This window comes from Peromyscus maniculatus, chromosome 18 (genome assembly GCF_049852395.1).
Source record: "Peromyscus maniculatus bairdii isolate BWxNUB_F1_BW_parent chromosome 18, HU_Pman_BW_mat_3.1, whole genome shotgun sequence".
NCBI classification, from domain to species: Eukaryota; Metazoa; Chordata; class Mammalia; order Rodentia; family Cricetidae; genus Peromyscus; species Peromyscus maniculatus.
In genome coordinates, this window is record NC_134869.1 from 48,488,425 (window position 1) to 48,503,983 (window position 15,559).

Sequence of the window (15,559 nt, forward strand, 5' to 3'; positions counted from 1 at the left end):
TTTTGAGCAAAGCGTGTCCTTCTGCAAGACCGTGAAGGTTAGGGTCCGACTCGGGCTGGGAAACCCCAGCTCCCTCCATCTCCATTGCTTTGCCCCGCCTGGGTTGACCAGGGGGACCCAGGCTGCCGGTTTCGGGTTTCGGAGCAGATTGTGTCAGACTTTTCTTTTCCACCTTCCTCTTCTTCCTACTCCTGCCTTTCTTTGTCTGTCTCCTTTTTTGGCTGGCCTGGAACTTCCTCTAACCCAGGATGACTTCCAACTCCTGATTCTCCTTGCCTTCGCCTCCAAAGGACTGCGATCACAGGCGTGGAGCACCGTGTTGTAACCTTGTTCCTGCCTCCTTAGTCTTTGTTCACGCTACCGAGTTGATCCATGTAAACAAGTAATCATAAACCGCATTTCTTGTCTGCTGCTTTTGATAGATACTTATGTGAAAACATTGTTACTTCTGGATCCAGAGTTACTTTCTAATTTATTGACAACCTTGGAGGGGGGGGGGGCCTGTTGACATCTCGTGGGAAGAGATGGGGCACCGCGTTCTAAGTGCAGGCTTGGTGGTAGCTATCTGCCTCGCTACTAATTACTCTTGTGACATTGAGGATGCAATCTCTTCGTCTACAGGACAGGGATAATAATAGGACTGCCTTGTCTTGGTGAGGCCGTCATGGGGGTGATTTGTGGGAAATGCGTAATGCAGGCTTGGCATACAGTAAGTGCTCAATAAATGTTTGTCATTGTCACTGTATAATCATTTCATTTGTGTCTTGCCTAACTCTTGTTATGTTCTGATTTAAATAACTCTTTTGAAATCCAGATACCTAATCTCCAATCTCCCGACCTAAATGGATTGTATGCGCGGTAGCTCTCAAATTAGCCTCAGAAAGAACACGGACCTTAGAATGGAAGTGTTTCCTGGGGGAGTTAAAAATAGGAATTCTATGGGCGTGAAAGACAGATCCCAGGCTCTTTAGAAAGGTTTGTTTATTTATTTTTATATATGTGTATCTGTGTGCTTGCTTTGAGTTTATGTATACCACAGGAGCCTGCAGAGCCCAGAAGAGGGAGTCAGATAACCTGGAGCTGGAGTCACAGGCCACCCAGTGTGGGTGCTGGGAACTGAACCTGAGTCCTGTGCGAGAGCAGTAAACACTCTTTTTTTTTAAAGATCAGATTTTTAAGTTTTATTTTCCGTGTATTGGTGTTCGGCCTACAGGTGTGTCTGTGCACCACCTGCTTGCAGTACCTGCGGTTGCCAGAAGAGGGCGATGGATCCTCTGGACCGTGAGTTGCAGATGGAGCCATGTGGGTGCTGGGAAACAAACCAGGCCCTTTGAGTGCCCTTAACCACTGAGCCGACCCTCTAGCCCCACAAAGCACTGCATAAAGGTGGATTTTGTTCTGGGTCATTACCTTTTTTTATTCAAGGGCACGAAACTAGCTCTAAAAATGATTTTTCTGAGACTGGGCGGCCATATTTGCTTAGGACTTTGCTTTAGATTTTTCTCTATTTCTGTTTAATGGTGCTACATGGAAAATAAAAACTGGAGGCCACTCACTGGGATTACCTGTGAGTGACAGCATTCTTGCGATGTCAGTAAAGTCACTGACTAATTTCCATAGTGTCTGAGAAAGGACCTCACTCTGCATCCTCGGCTGGCCTTGCCTTCGCTCTGTGCCATACATGGCTTAGAGACTGGATCTTCATGTCTCTGAGATGTGAGATTACAGCACGCACTACCACACCCAACTACTTTCGCAGTCTATGCATATTTTTTTATTTGATAAATTAGTTTAGAAATGAGAATTTCATTCATTGCCAATTTGCTTCTGATTCACTCTAGAGCAATTTCTTATAACATCATTGTTGATTCATCTCCCCAACGCCTCCCCCCCCCCCCCCAATCAGGGCTTCATGAAACAGTTACTGAATGAAGAGAGTAGAATGTAAAATAAAAATTCATTTATAGTCCAAATTAGCATGGTGATCATTCAGAATTAGCTAGAGTTCCCCCACCAAGTATGACTACAACATTAAGTAGAATTAAAATTGTTTTGTAACTTCTTTAGAAAGACTCAGGGCTGCGGATAGTGTCAGTGTCTTAACAGTGAGTAATGGCTGAGTAGATTTCATTGGCGTTGACTAATTTGTACACGTGGAGTGTTATGTAGTCATTGATAATGGTTTTTGAATAGTAGTTATTACATGGTGAATTATAACAGTTGAAAAGAAAAGGTCTATAAAAGGATGGTGATATGAGTCATAGATAATCATAACCAGAACTAACATTATTGGGTACTTAGAGTGTGGGGTTGCCATTGTGGCCTCTTCCCATGGGGGGGACACACTTCACAGGTACACAAAGAACCGTCATGGGCAGGAAGATAGTTAGTTACTTGTTGGGTAATGGCTCCTCGATCCTGCGTTTGAGATCCTGCTATGCCCTTCCCACGCTTTGAGACTTAATGCTGGAATACCAAGTTCAGCCTCACTTTCCTGGAGGATGAGGGTGGGCAAAGGAAAGTATGGTCTCTGTGTTGGTGACAGTCAAACTTACCCACAGGGACTTCCACACCTCTTGCTTACTTATGACTCGGTGACACGCTTCAGTTCTTTTCATTGAGTTTAGCTAGCAGGAGCTGGGTGCAGGGTGGGTGGTGGCGGGGCTGGGGTAGGGGGGGTGGCGGGGGTGGGGGAGCACACTGTCCCTTTGCTCCCTCCCTTCCCCCCATATTCCCTTCTGAAACATACACGAGGTTACAGACTGTGATCATTGACAGTTAGAGGAGGAAGAGGAAGATGATCTCTGGGTACCAGATGTTGCCAGTGTCGTAGAAATTCCCATGCTTGTCTTTGGGGACATTCTTCTCTTTTTCCCACTTTTACCCAACAGTTTAGAACTTAGTATTAATCATTTGTTTTCTTTAAAGGCTCACTATAGTTTTTATACTTTGCATTTTTTTTTCTAAGAGAGGTGTTTTTCTGTGTAGCCCTGACTGTCCTAGAATTCACAGGCTGGCCTCGAACTCAGCGATCCACCTTCCTATGCCTCCTGAGTGCTGAGATTAAAGGCGTGCACCACCACCGCCTGGCTAAATTTTTTTATACCTTTGATATATGGTACATTCATATATGAAGAATGTAGAGTTGTTTGAATATGTACTGAGTTTTTAATGGTATTGAGGAATTATTAGATTTTGAAATGTGGAATAATATAAATTTAGCATATCTAATAACTATCTTTTAAGGATATATGCTTTGGTATTTATGGTTGAAAATATGACATTGAAGTTTTATATGTGAGATTCATCACATTTCTGCGCATGTGCGTGCGTGCGTGTGTGTGTGTGTGTGTGTGTGTGTGTGTGTGTGTGTGTGTGTAATTTTCCTAATATGATATTTAAAGGTAGCTAAGGCTGTAAGTGTCAGTGACAAAATGTTTGTCTGGTCTGGACAAGAACATAGTTTTTATCTTTAGCACTAGAAATAAACCAGTATATATTCTTAGGACATCCATTTTTAAGTTAATATTATGTCAATACTTAATAATATCAGCAGCTATAACTTCATTCCTACCGGAAATATTCTCTGGTATATAGTATTAAAGTACATGGAAATACCACAAGCTGCTTCCTCTTCCCATGTTACATTTGAACTGTTTGTAGTTTTGCTGTCCTGAATAACAATAACGTACCAAATGCTGTATGTGTCTGTTAGACTGACAGTATTTATGTTCTTACCAGGGGAGAATGGGAAGACCAGACACATGAAAAACACGTAGAATTGACCACATTAGTTAAGGCACAGGCTATACTGTTATAATAAGGAGGAAGAAAGGGGGACGTGGTGGCACACTTGGGCGGCAGAAGCAGACAGAACTCCATGAGTTTGAGGCCAGCCTGGTCAACATAGTAAGTTCTAGGACAGCTAGGGTTACATAGAGTGACCCCATCTCAAAACAAATGAACAAAACCCTATAAAAAAAATCCTTGAAACCCACAGACCTAAATAACAACAACAATAATAAATAACAACAGTGCCTTAAAATATAGATGTTTCTAGCCGGGTGGTGGTGGCGCACGCCTTTAATCCCAGCACTCGGGAGGCAGAGCCAGGCGGATCTCTGTGAGTTCGAGGCCACCCTGGGCTACCAAGTGAGTTCCAGGAAAAGCGCAAAGCTACACAGAGAAACCCTGTCTCGAAAAAAACAAAAACAAAAAAAAAATATATAGATGTTTCTATTATTATTATCATCACTATCATTATTGCTATTTTGAGACAGTTTCCCTCTTGCTCAGGGTGGCCTGGAACATACTTAGTAGCCCAGGCTGGTCTTGAACTCATAGCAATCTTCCTCCCTCAGCCTCTATAGTGCTGAGATTAGAAATGTGCTGTCCCCATGCCTCACTAGAAGCCTCTTTCTAGTTCACCTAACTGTGCAGGTGTTTAGTTCAGGCCATGGGGATCTCTTTGCTCCATTAAATTATCCAGTCTTCCTTTACTTTGTAGTGCTACCAGAGCCTAGGGGATTGAACATGGCTGCCTGTCTGAAACCAGGTCTTGAATATGTATGTATTCTGGCTTGTGGCAAGGGAAAAGCAGGTACAAGGTTTTGAAATCCAACTACTCATAGGACATATAAATTTCACTGATGTAACTGGTAAGAAACTGACAAGTCACATGGCCATACCTTGCTGCAAAGGAGGCTGGGAAATGTAGTCACCTGTCATAGCTAGATATCCTCATAGCTAGGCATAGGCTAGTGACCTCCAAGGAGAGAGCCAGATTAAGAGTAAGACAGGCAGTTGCCATGAAGACGTGTTTGGAGAGGCAGTCTTCAGAGTGAAATGGTATTTTGTCTTAATTTGTATGACTCAGATTGCTAATGAGAGGAAATCTTTTCACATGTTCACGGCCTATTTCGTAGCTGAAGTACTTACTCATGTCTTTACCTCTTACTGATTTGTGAGTTTTCATTTCTAATACGTTCTTCATATTAGTCTGTTGTCTGTTACATTACAAACATAATTCTCTCAGCTTCTAGCTTATGTTTTGACATTTAAAAATTATGTTGCTTGGCAAACCGAAGTTATTTTGATTTGTTCAAGTGTCAGTCAGTTATTCTGACTTAATTTTTTTTTTGTTGTTGTTTTGTTTTTGTTTTTGTTATTGAGGCCGGGTCTTAGTATGTAGCCTTGGCTGGCCTGAAACTTGCTATGCAGACCATTCTGCCCTCAGAATTACAGCGATCTTCCTGCCTCTGCCTCCCTAGTACTTTGACAAAAGATAGGTGTGTACCAACACGCCTAACCTTAATGTTTATGTTGGTGTTCAAGTAACCCTCTCCTGCTCTGACGTCAGAGAGACATGTACCTTTGTCATTGTTCTTTCAAATGTTCTTCACTTGCTTTGGATATGGAAGGGTTTTTTTTGTTGAGACAGGGCCTTACTATGTATTCCTGGCTGTCCTGGATCTCACTCCTTAGACCAGGCTGGCTTCAAACGCACAGAGATCCGCCTGCCTCTGACACCCGAGTGCTGGGATCAAAGGTGTGCACCATCACACCTGGATAATATGGAAGTTCTTAATTGAGCTGAGATTTATTTTTGACATTGTGGACATTAAGGATATATTTTGTAGGTTTTAAAGTATGGGCAACCTTCTTTTCTTCATTTCTTTAATACATGTCTTTTTTGGGGGGGGCGGTTTCGAGACAGGGTTTCTCTGTGTAGCTTTGCGCCTTTCCTGGGACTCACTCTGTAGACCAGGCTGGCCTCGAACTCACAGAGATCCGCCTGGCTCTGCCTCCCGAGTGCTGGGATTAAAGGCGTGCACCACCACCACCACCACCACCACCACCACCACCACCACCACCGCCCGGCAATACATGTGTCTTTTAAGGATTTATTTTTCTATTGTTTATAAATTATGTGTGTGCATATGTGTCTGGGTGGGTGTGTATGCACATGGGTGCAGGATCCCGAGGAGGCCAGAAGGTTCTGAGCACCCTGGAGCTGCAAGATGTGAGTGTGGGGAACTGAACTCAGGTCAGTGTGCACTCTTAACCATTGAACCACCTCAGTCAGGTGTTTGGAATGCATGATTATTTCTGGCCACTCTTGTGTTTCAATTGTTAATGTCTTCTTATACCAGTATGACACTATCTTAATTACTATACTTTTTCATTATTTTTTTTAAACAAGGTCTCATGTGACCCAGGCTAGCCTAGAACTCTGACCAGATAGATAGCCTTGGATAACTGAGTTCCTGATCCTCCTGTCTCCACCTCCTAAGTGCTGGGATCCCAGGCAGGCATCACCGAGCTCCACATGTAATAACTCTACATTCAGTAGGCCAATCTTCCCTCATTGTTCTCTTCCAAATACATCTTATTTTTGTTTTCTCACGACACTGGAGATAAAACCGATAGCCTTGTTCCCGCTAGGCAGAAACACGACCACTGGGTCACGGTTCCCAGCCCCCAACACCTTTTAGCATCTGTTCCCTTCTGTGAAAAGTCATTGGCCTTCTAACTGAGACAGCGGGGCATGCGTTATAAGTCAGCCAGGGGGCCGTTAGCATCTGTGTGGCTGTAGCTCCTCCTCTCCGTGGGATGAAGGTCACCGTGTAGCTGATTATTTAAAATATCTCGCTGTAAAGCTTCACGTTTCATATGCTGCTGTTACATTGCCGTCAGGATCCCGTCTTTCGTCCTCACGAGTGATCGTGCGATCTCTTTTAAGACTGTCTTCTGGCTGTTTTTGCTACAGAGAAGTGAAGTCTCACCCGATGAGGTGCACAGCTGTAGTTGCAGCTGTTGGGAGTCTCAGTCAGGCTATTGCGAGTTTGAAGCCATCCTGAGCCACGTGTCAAGACCACCCACACCAGGGAGGAAAAGACAAGGAAGGAAGTGGTCTCTATCCTATTGATCTCCTAGCTGGCCACTCTGTTAGTCTGTTGCCATTTTTATGGGGCTCAGAAAACAATACCCCAAGCCCCATCATGCAACACAAATTGCTAAATGGTTTTATTTAATAAAAAAAAAAAAACCAGAGCCAGATACTGGGTTGAAAGCTGAAAGATCAGAGGGATAGAAGAAGCCACAGCCACAAGTTCTTACTGCTAGGAAATCCTCAGCCCAAGAGAGCCTACGTTCCTTTCTGTGCCCTGCCGTCTTACTTCCTCTCTCCGCCCAGCTACATCACTTCCTCTTTCCGCCCATCTCTATCATTTCCTGTCTGTCTGTACAGCTCTCCAGACCTCCATGGTTCACTAGTGCTGAGATTAAAGGCGTGTGCCACCACGGCCTGACCTCTATGTTTAATATAGTGGCTGGCTTTATCCTCTGATCCCCAGGCAAGCTTCGTTTGTTAGAGCACAAATAAAGTATCACCACACCATAGTATGGTCACTTTGGATTCTGTTAATTTCTCTTTCCCGAAGTACAGAGAAAGGCTTTTTGACTTAGAAAAGATCCCTTCCCAGGAGGAACCATGATGGAACCCCATTCATTAGCCAGGCAAGACAGGCTTTCCAGAAAGGAGCTAAAAGGCTGTCCTCTCTGGCGTCCATGCAGACTTTTCATCTGGTCTTCTGAGGACTTCCCGAGCAGCTTTGTCTACCTTAGGAGACAACGTTCATTCACCTCTGTAATACCTTTCTTCATCTGTCTCATGGTTGCCTTCTACTCTCCCAATCTTTCGGTCCTTTCTGTTGCTATGAATAGCTTGGTTCATCTAATCTGTCTTGAAGGCACGTACTTGGTTTATAATTCCCAAGCTATGGTTGGTTTTTCTCCTGGGTACGTTAATAAATTCTGTTTCAAGCATGTGTCACCCAGGGCTTCATGTATGCTGGGCAAGCACTATACCAACCATATCCTCAGCCCCCCACAAAAACCATTTAAAAGTATTTTACACTCAGTGCACAGGGGCCTATATTTTTATGATAGGAAAATATGATATCATAAAAAATCTATTTAAAATATGTGAAAATGGACACATTGCTCTAATAGTCCAACTTTTAAAAACCGAGTTGAAGAAATAGAAAGTGTAAATAATCCTATCATGATTGTATTAGTTTTTTTTATTGTTGTTGTTGTTGTTGCCATAATGAAAGGCCAGAGGCTGGGCATTCTATGAAGGAAAACAATTTATTAAGCTCACAGTTCTGAAGGCTCAAGCATAGTGCTCCTGGAGAGGAACTCACAGGGAAGGCCTCCCTGTGGAGGAACAGAGGGCTCTGTACGAGAAGAAATCATAGTTAGATCGGAAGGCAGAAAGAGAGGATGGTTTGCTTTGTTGTCGTGACCCCTCTCAGGCATCCACTCAGGTAGGTTCCACATACAAGACTCCACTGCTCTTGTGCTCACATACAAGATTCCACTGCTCTTACGCTCACATACAAGACTCCACTGCTCTTACACCAGGTTCCAATTCTCTCGTCTCTACACACAGCCACACTGGGGCTCACCCCGTCTCTGTTCATTGCCTCGGGTTCCTGCTTTTTTTCTCCTCAGCATCACAGACAGTGGGTGGCTCCTTCCCGGTCATGTGGTAACAGAAAGCGGTGAGTTTGCAGATGTGGACACTTGCAGAGTTTTATGGACACTTTCAAATGTGTTACCCAAAGTCTGTCTTTGGAAGATTTCCAGGCTGCCACCCCCCCTCCTTTTTTTTAAAGCTCTGTAGAGCTTTAATTATACACATCTATCTGTGTTCCTCAGATACCTGATCTATAAATAAATATCCACCTTTTTGTAATTAGGCCAGCATTTTATTTAAGTTTTGGTTGGGCATCTCATTTCCTGTTGCGGTCCCTGGGATCACATCATGAAGTAATGTACACAGAGCATTGTGTGCTGTGACACACTGGTTCCTCTCGTTGTTTCTGTGGCCGTTCATCTTTTGCCTGTTCCTGGCATTCTCCCTAACAGCAGGACACTCTGCAAGAAAGAAGCTTAGCCAGGTTTGTACCTGTTGTGTGGGGCGTGGTGGGTCAGAGCACAGCCTCGGGGTTTAGATTGCTAAAGATGGGCATCCTGGCCCACTCGCTCTGCGACCGTTTACCCCCGGGGTAATGTGATAGTAACACCTACTCCAGAGTGCTGTTGAGAAGAAACGTGTCAAGCAAGCGAGCTGGCTAAGTACAGTAGTGCTGAGTGGAGTAAGGACCGCCTTACCAAGCTGATGAACTTGGAGTATTGGTTGGAGTGGTGTTTGCTCCGCCCACGAGTGAGTCACGTGCAGGAGGCACCGCCCCCTTCAGGCCCTATAGCCCAAGGTCATGGGCAGAGCAAATACCACTTACAAAGGGTAACCCTCTTCAGGTTACAGAAGGCTGTGACAGAGGGACCCAGCGAGAGGACTAAGTGTCCCCTGTGTCCTGGATGGTCTCCCGGAGCCGGATAGAACTAAGGGGCTGTAATGAAGAGCTGTCCTTAGAGCTAGACCTACACCGAAGGAACGTGATGTCTGTTTTTAAGTGCCCCACGTGTGTGACATTTTTACCCTCTTCTCTTAATTTCCCTCCCTCTCCTCTGCCCTCTCCTCCCTCCCTCCCTTCTTCCCTTCCTTCCTTCCTTCCTTCCTTCCTTCCTTCCTTCCTTCCTTCCTTCCTTCCTTTTTCCCTCCCTCCCTCCCTCCCTCCCCTCCCTCCCTCCCTTCTTTTTTCTTTCTCTGACATAGTTCCACCATAGCCAAACTCAATATATAGCTAATGCTAACCTAGACTTACTGATCCTCCTGCCTCCGCCTCCTGGGCGGTGAGCTCTGTCGCACTTGGTTCCGCTCATAACTTTCATGATTATTAAAACACTGTGCACGGAGATCTTCAGCTTATGCCTCTCACCGCGAGGTTGACCATTTTAGAGTCGAACGAGGTAACAATAGATAAGAGTCACCGCAGCAAAGGACACCCCGGAGCCACGCCCATTCAGCACGAGACCCAGCGAGGAGCCTGGTGCCAGGCCCTCATGAGCTGAACACAGGGATGGGGCTTGGGCTTCTAGGGCAGGGCAGGTGTTGGCAGGGCTCGGAAAGATACACCCAAGGACAGGTTGTAGTGCTTATGACATCACCCAGGAAGTCTGTGACTGTTTCTGCCTGGACCAAGTGTCAGACCCCTGTCTCTCCTTCCTGTGAATGGGCCTTCCTAGCCGAAAAGGAGGTGTCAGAGAGAGGAACTTTCGTACCCATGGGTTATTAAGGCATTTAGGTTCCCCTTCCAGAAGGCCTGTCCTTCCTGGTCAACCCTGTGTCAGGAGAGGCCTGTTTCTCCGAATAGCCAACTTGAAACATGCCAAGAGAAGTGTCTTAGGGTGCCATATGAAAGCATCTTGCCCCCTACAAATACAGAGTTGAGTAAATCAGAAAGTAAGTTCTCTTCTCTGCCGAGATAACCACGGTGACTATTTTGGAATATAACATTCCAAATCACATCATCCGTATTTATTTATTTATTTATAGACCAACAAGTCTCACATTGTAGCCCAGGCTGGCCTTGAACTCACAGCATAGCTCAAACCAACTTCATACTCAACACAATCCTTCTGCCTCAACCTCCCTCAAGCGCTGGGACTACAGGCATGCACTTTCATATCTGACTTGTATTCATATTTATAAAGTATTTGTGGCGGTTTGGATGAGAAACGCCGCCCCCCCCATAGGAATATTGGGATGCTTAGACCCTAGTTAGTGGAACTGTTTGGGAAGGATTAGCAGGTGTGTCAGTGGAGGTGGCTTTGAGGTTTCCAAAGCCCACGCCAGTCCCAGTCTCACACGCTCTCTCGCTTCCTACCACCTGTGGATCAGATGTGAGCCCTGTTACTATTCCAGCAGCAGCATGCCTGCTTCCATGCCCACCATGCTCCCCACCACGATGAAACCAGCCCTCTGAACCTGTCAGCAAACCCCCAATGAAGCGCTTCCTCTCAGAGTTGCCTCCATCATGGTTTTCCATCACAGTCGTAGAACAGTAACTAAGATGTATTCATCAAATAGATGGGGTCATTTGTAGGGTATTGAATATCAATGTATTTGATGTTTTTGTTTGTTTTTATTTGTTTGTTTTCTTCTCGATAATATATCATGGTTCTCATCACTGTGCAGACATGGTCAGTAGTCTGGTACTGGTCAGCAGACTGCTTGTCCCCAGTATGTGGGAGGAGAAGGAGAAGGTAAATCAAGACACTGAGTTCTTTCTTTCTTTCTTTCTTTCTTTCTTTCTTTCTTTCTTTCTTTCTTTCTTTCTTTCTTTCTTTCTTTCTTTCTTTCTTTCTTTCTTTCTTTCTTCCTTCCTTCCTTCCTTCCTTCCTTCCTTCCTTCCTTCCTTCCTTCCTTCCTTCCTTCCTTCCTTCCTTCCTTCCTTTCACATGCATTGGTGTGACGATGTCAGAGCTCCTGGAACTGGAGTTACAGACAGTTGTCAGCGGTCATGTGGGTGCTGGGAATTGAACCCGGGTCCTCTGGAAGGACAGCCCGTGCTCCTAACCCCTGAGCCATCTCTCCAGTCCCCGACACTGAGTTCTTTATCCAGATAGTCTTGCTACAAATGAGCGTGGGCTAAAGCAAACAGAGCTGAGAGATCTATGCTGTGGTGTAAGCTCCCAGCATGAGGAACAAGGTCTGCAGCCTGTGAGTGGTACCCATCTGTACCATCATCTTCTTAGTGGGATGGTGGTGGCCACCTTCCTGTCTGAATCTGCCAATCTCCATCAGTTTCTGCATACAGGCTTCCTGTAACAAGGCATCACACTCCTCAGTGGAGATCTTGGATGGCCCATTAACCATTATGGGAGCTCAGCTTTTCAATCTGAATAGCCAGGATGATGAGCAACCTTGTTTTCTAAGCTTATTGTGAGATGGAGGTCAGGGCGATCATGCCTGTAGAGTCAAAACCATTTGGGATTTCAGTAAATGCTCAGGAACAGGGAGCTGGTGTGATAATACTGCTATTTAATACTATCAGAAGCTGTGGTCTACATTAGTGACAAATCCACTTCCTTAATTTATGGCGTGCTTGTCTCTAAGAAGTAGATATGTGCATGCACATGCTTTTGTAAAGCAGGGTCTTCTTGTGCAGCCTGGCTGGCCCAGAGCTCACAGAGATCTACCTCTGTCTTCCAAGCGTGGGCATTAAAGCCATCTGCCACTGAGCCTGGGAAGTTACACATTTTAAGGAACTTTTTTCCCTCCCTTGTTGCTCATTTTGTTTGGTTTTCGGAACCCAGGGCCTTGAACATGCTAGGCAAGTGTTCTGCCAGCCACATCTTGAGCCCAGGACACACCACTCATCTCTACAGAGGTTGAAATCACGTACTGGGGTTTAAACTTCACTAAGCAAACACTGAAGATGCAGAGCTTTAATAGTTCCTGAGAAATATAATGGGGACCCGTTCAGTCCGTCAGCAGGAGCCACCACGAGCCCGTCTTTCCAAAGCGTTCTTAGTCTTTCTGTGACTTCTACCGACGAGGGGGGATACCCTTTATCGGTCGCCGGCATCGTTATTAACGGGGAGCCTGAGAACTAATGAGGGTTATTTTCTCCATGTATGTGATTGCAGCAATAGATGGGAATTGCCCCGCCAGCAATCTCCCCTAGCCGCTCATTCATTAAGAGTTGCCAAAAATAAACCATCCACGAACCAAATGAAGGGAGCCTTCTGTCAAGCCACGACGCAGAGTCTTTTCCAGCGCTTCTGGGTGGGATGCGCTGGTGTCGTGTCTGAGTGCCGCTGTGATGGAACAGCACAGACCAGGTGATTTCCTGAGAAGCAAATTCATTGGCTCATGGTTCTGGAGATGGGGAGTCCAAGATGGCTTGGGGGCCCAAGCTTTTACTGCTTCATCTTGTGCTGGTGGTCATGGTGTTGTTGGTGGTAGACGCTTAGGTGGAGACACAGAGGGAGGGGAGGGAGGGGGGATAGGAATAAGCATGTGCACAGATGGGGGGATGAGAGTTATGCTTCACCTCTGTGAGGAGTCTCCTCCCATGTGATAAAGCCGTTGGCCCACTCAGGAGGACATGGCTCCCATGGACCAGTCGTTTCTAAGAAGTCCGACCTCTAAACATTTGCATCTGGATAGGGGGAAAAAGTCTTTGCTTGTTTTTCTTCTTTGCCTGGGGCCGGGACTTTAGGGAGCACCTCTTAAGAAGCACACCAGAGTGACCCAGAGAGCTGTTCTAAGCTGCTTGCTGAGCCGTCCCGAAGTCCCCAGAAGTCTCCAAGTCATGCTGTCCTGGCGAGTCCGGGTCTGTACTAGAGACTCTTGGCTGTAAAAATCAAAGCACTGGTGTGGATTCCTTAAGTGAGTCGGTTGAGATGGTGGTTCCCCCTCAACTTCCACAAGCTCAGGTCTGCCCTGTAGCAGCTGCTGTAGTTCCTGTAAGTCAGTGGTTCTCAACCTTCCTAACGCTGTGACCCTTTAATAAAGGTGACCCCCCCCCCCGCAACCGTAAAATTATTTTCGCTGCTACTTCGTAACTGTAATTTTACAACCGTTATGAATCGTAATGGAAATATCCGTGTTTTCCGATGGTCTTAGGCGACCCCTGTGAAAGGGTCACTGGACCCCCGAGAGGGTCACGACCCACAGGTTGAGAACCACGGTTGTTAAGTGGCCATCTAGTCGACATGGCAGTTTGATATGGAGTGCAGTGCCTCTCCTGGCTTCTGCCTTGCCTCCCTTCTTCCCCCCTCCACGTCCATGCCTTATGTCTTCTTCTCGTTGTAAAAGATCCTTTTTCGCATCGTGTACCTGACTAAATTGAAAATTAAAGTAGGGATCATTTGAGGAGTCCCCCTGTTACCTGCATAGAACTGAACAAAAGCAGGGAACTTGGGCATAATGTCCTTTATAGAGAGGGCTTAAGCTTTTTCTACGTGTCACCTCCGTCCCCCCGCCACCCCCAATACTTTTTTTATGTGATCCCGGATATGCTAGTGTACAAAACAGGTGTACGGATCAAATGATGACTTCTAGCAAGTCGTAGATAATTCTTAGGGGTGTATATATATATATATATATATATATATATATATATATATATATGTGTGTGTGTGTGTGTGTGTGTATATATATATATATATATATATAATTTATTATCCATGGGATAAAAATTTCATACTAATGAGATGGATGTGAATGTTTATTTTTATATACAGAATTAGATCTTGGCTGAATATTTGATGCTGCAGGATATGGAGCTTCCTCAGTGTTTTTTCGGCAGAGATAGATACTTGGATTTTTATACTCACCAGTGCTGAGATAGTTGCTTGGCATAAATACATAATACTAAACGGCAGAAGAATGCTTAGGGTCGTTGAAATTGGTGGGGGTTCTGTCCTAACAAGCCCTTAATGTTTTCCTTTTGTGACACTCAAAGGCAGCAGCTCAGGAAGCAATTGTTGGGTTCCCCATTTTCGTTAATGAGATTTCTTTTCAAAAATAGCAATCTGGGGAAGATTTATATTTCTATTTTATGTATGTGAGTGTTTGCCTGCTTTTGTGTGTATAGATAGATACAGCCAGCATGCTTGGTACCCACAGAGGCCAGACGAGGGTAAGGACCCCTTGGAACTGGAGTTGCAGACTGTTGTGAACAGCCCAATGTTGGTTGTGGGACTTGAACCAGGGACCCTCTGCAAGAGCAGCAAGTGCTCTTAACCTCTGAGCCATCTCTCCAGCCACCACAAAAAGCATTTTCTAAAACCACATAACCTAAATAGTGTAATCCAAAGCTACACCGACTTGGTACTTAGAGGCTGAGGGGTGACAGGAGAAAACATTCGGGGTTCTGTAATTAAAGCATTATACTCATGTAAGAACAGTGACAGCCACAGCAGTCGGTAGCATGTAGCTGTCTTGAATCCGCGCTGATGTGTTTCAGGCACCGTTCATCGGTGCCGTGTATATTGTGTGTGCAGAATGAAGTCTTCAGTGAAGTAGACCATCTAGAGGCCGAGGGGAACATCATATTCATCCCTGTGTTCGGTTTTGAATGTATTTCGGTCATTGCATGTCCAGAAACCTTTGCTTGCTGCCAAAATTTTCATGATTCCCCACACTCAGCTCACACAGCCCTCGTGGGGGTCATGACCCAGAGCTGAAGAATCTGGGCTCTGTGGGTCTTTCTCACCAATGTCTTCCGCTTTCCTATTCTCACTGCCAAGTCTTAAGAGACTTGACACTCGACTCGAGAACAGCTCAAGTGTAAATGTTTTGTGGCCTATGGCTCATTTGAGGGGCGCTGTTCTAGAAAGAGGCAATTTTATTTTATTCCGTGAGAGCTCTCCGTTGATTTGCTTTTCAAATCCTAGGTCCACGGCAGTTCGTGGAATCGCTTTAGCAACAATTACATGGGAGTAACAGTGCATATGAGGGCTAGGGCTCGAGTCTCGCGATGGAGAAGAAGCATTTCAGCAAAATGATCCTTGAAAATTCTCAAGCCAGCCAGGCGCAGTGGCATGCATGCCTTTGGTCCCAGCTACTGAGGGGTCTGAGACACAGGGGGCTTGCCTGAGCTCCGGAATTCAAGCCCAAACCTGGGTGACATCGTGA

General features: G+C 45.4%; 1 protein-coding gene and 1 long non-coding RNA gene across 3 annotated transcripts in view; one reads left to right on the forward strand and one right to left on the reverse strand.

Annotated features, from left to right (window-relative positions):
* Srgap1 (SLIT-ROBO Rho GTPase activating protein 1) overlaps positions 1-15,559 on the forward strand; it is a 279,322-nt gene that overhangs the window by 4,664 nt on the left and 259,099 nt on the right. The gene's annotated exons all lie outside the window — the stretch shown is intronic.
* LOC143269195 (uncharacterized) lies at positions 8,753-9,983 on the reverse strand. The gene is made up of 2 exons (XR_013045607.1): positions 9,725-9,983; positions 8,753-8,943 (listed from the first exon to the last, which is right to left on the reverse strand). It is a non-coding gene; the product is annotated as an uncharacterized LOC143269195 (long non-coding RNA).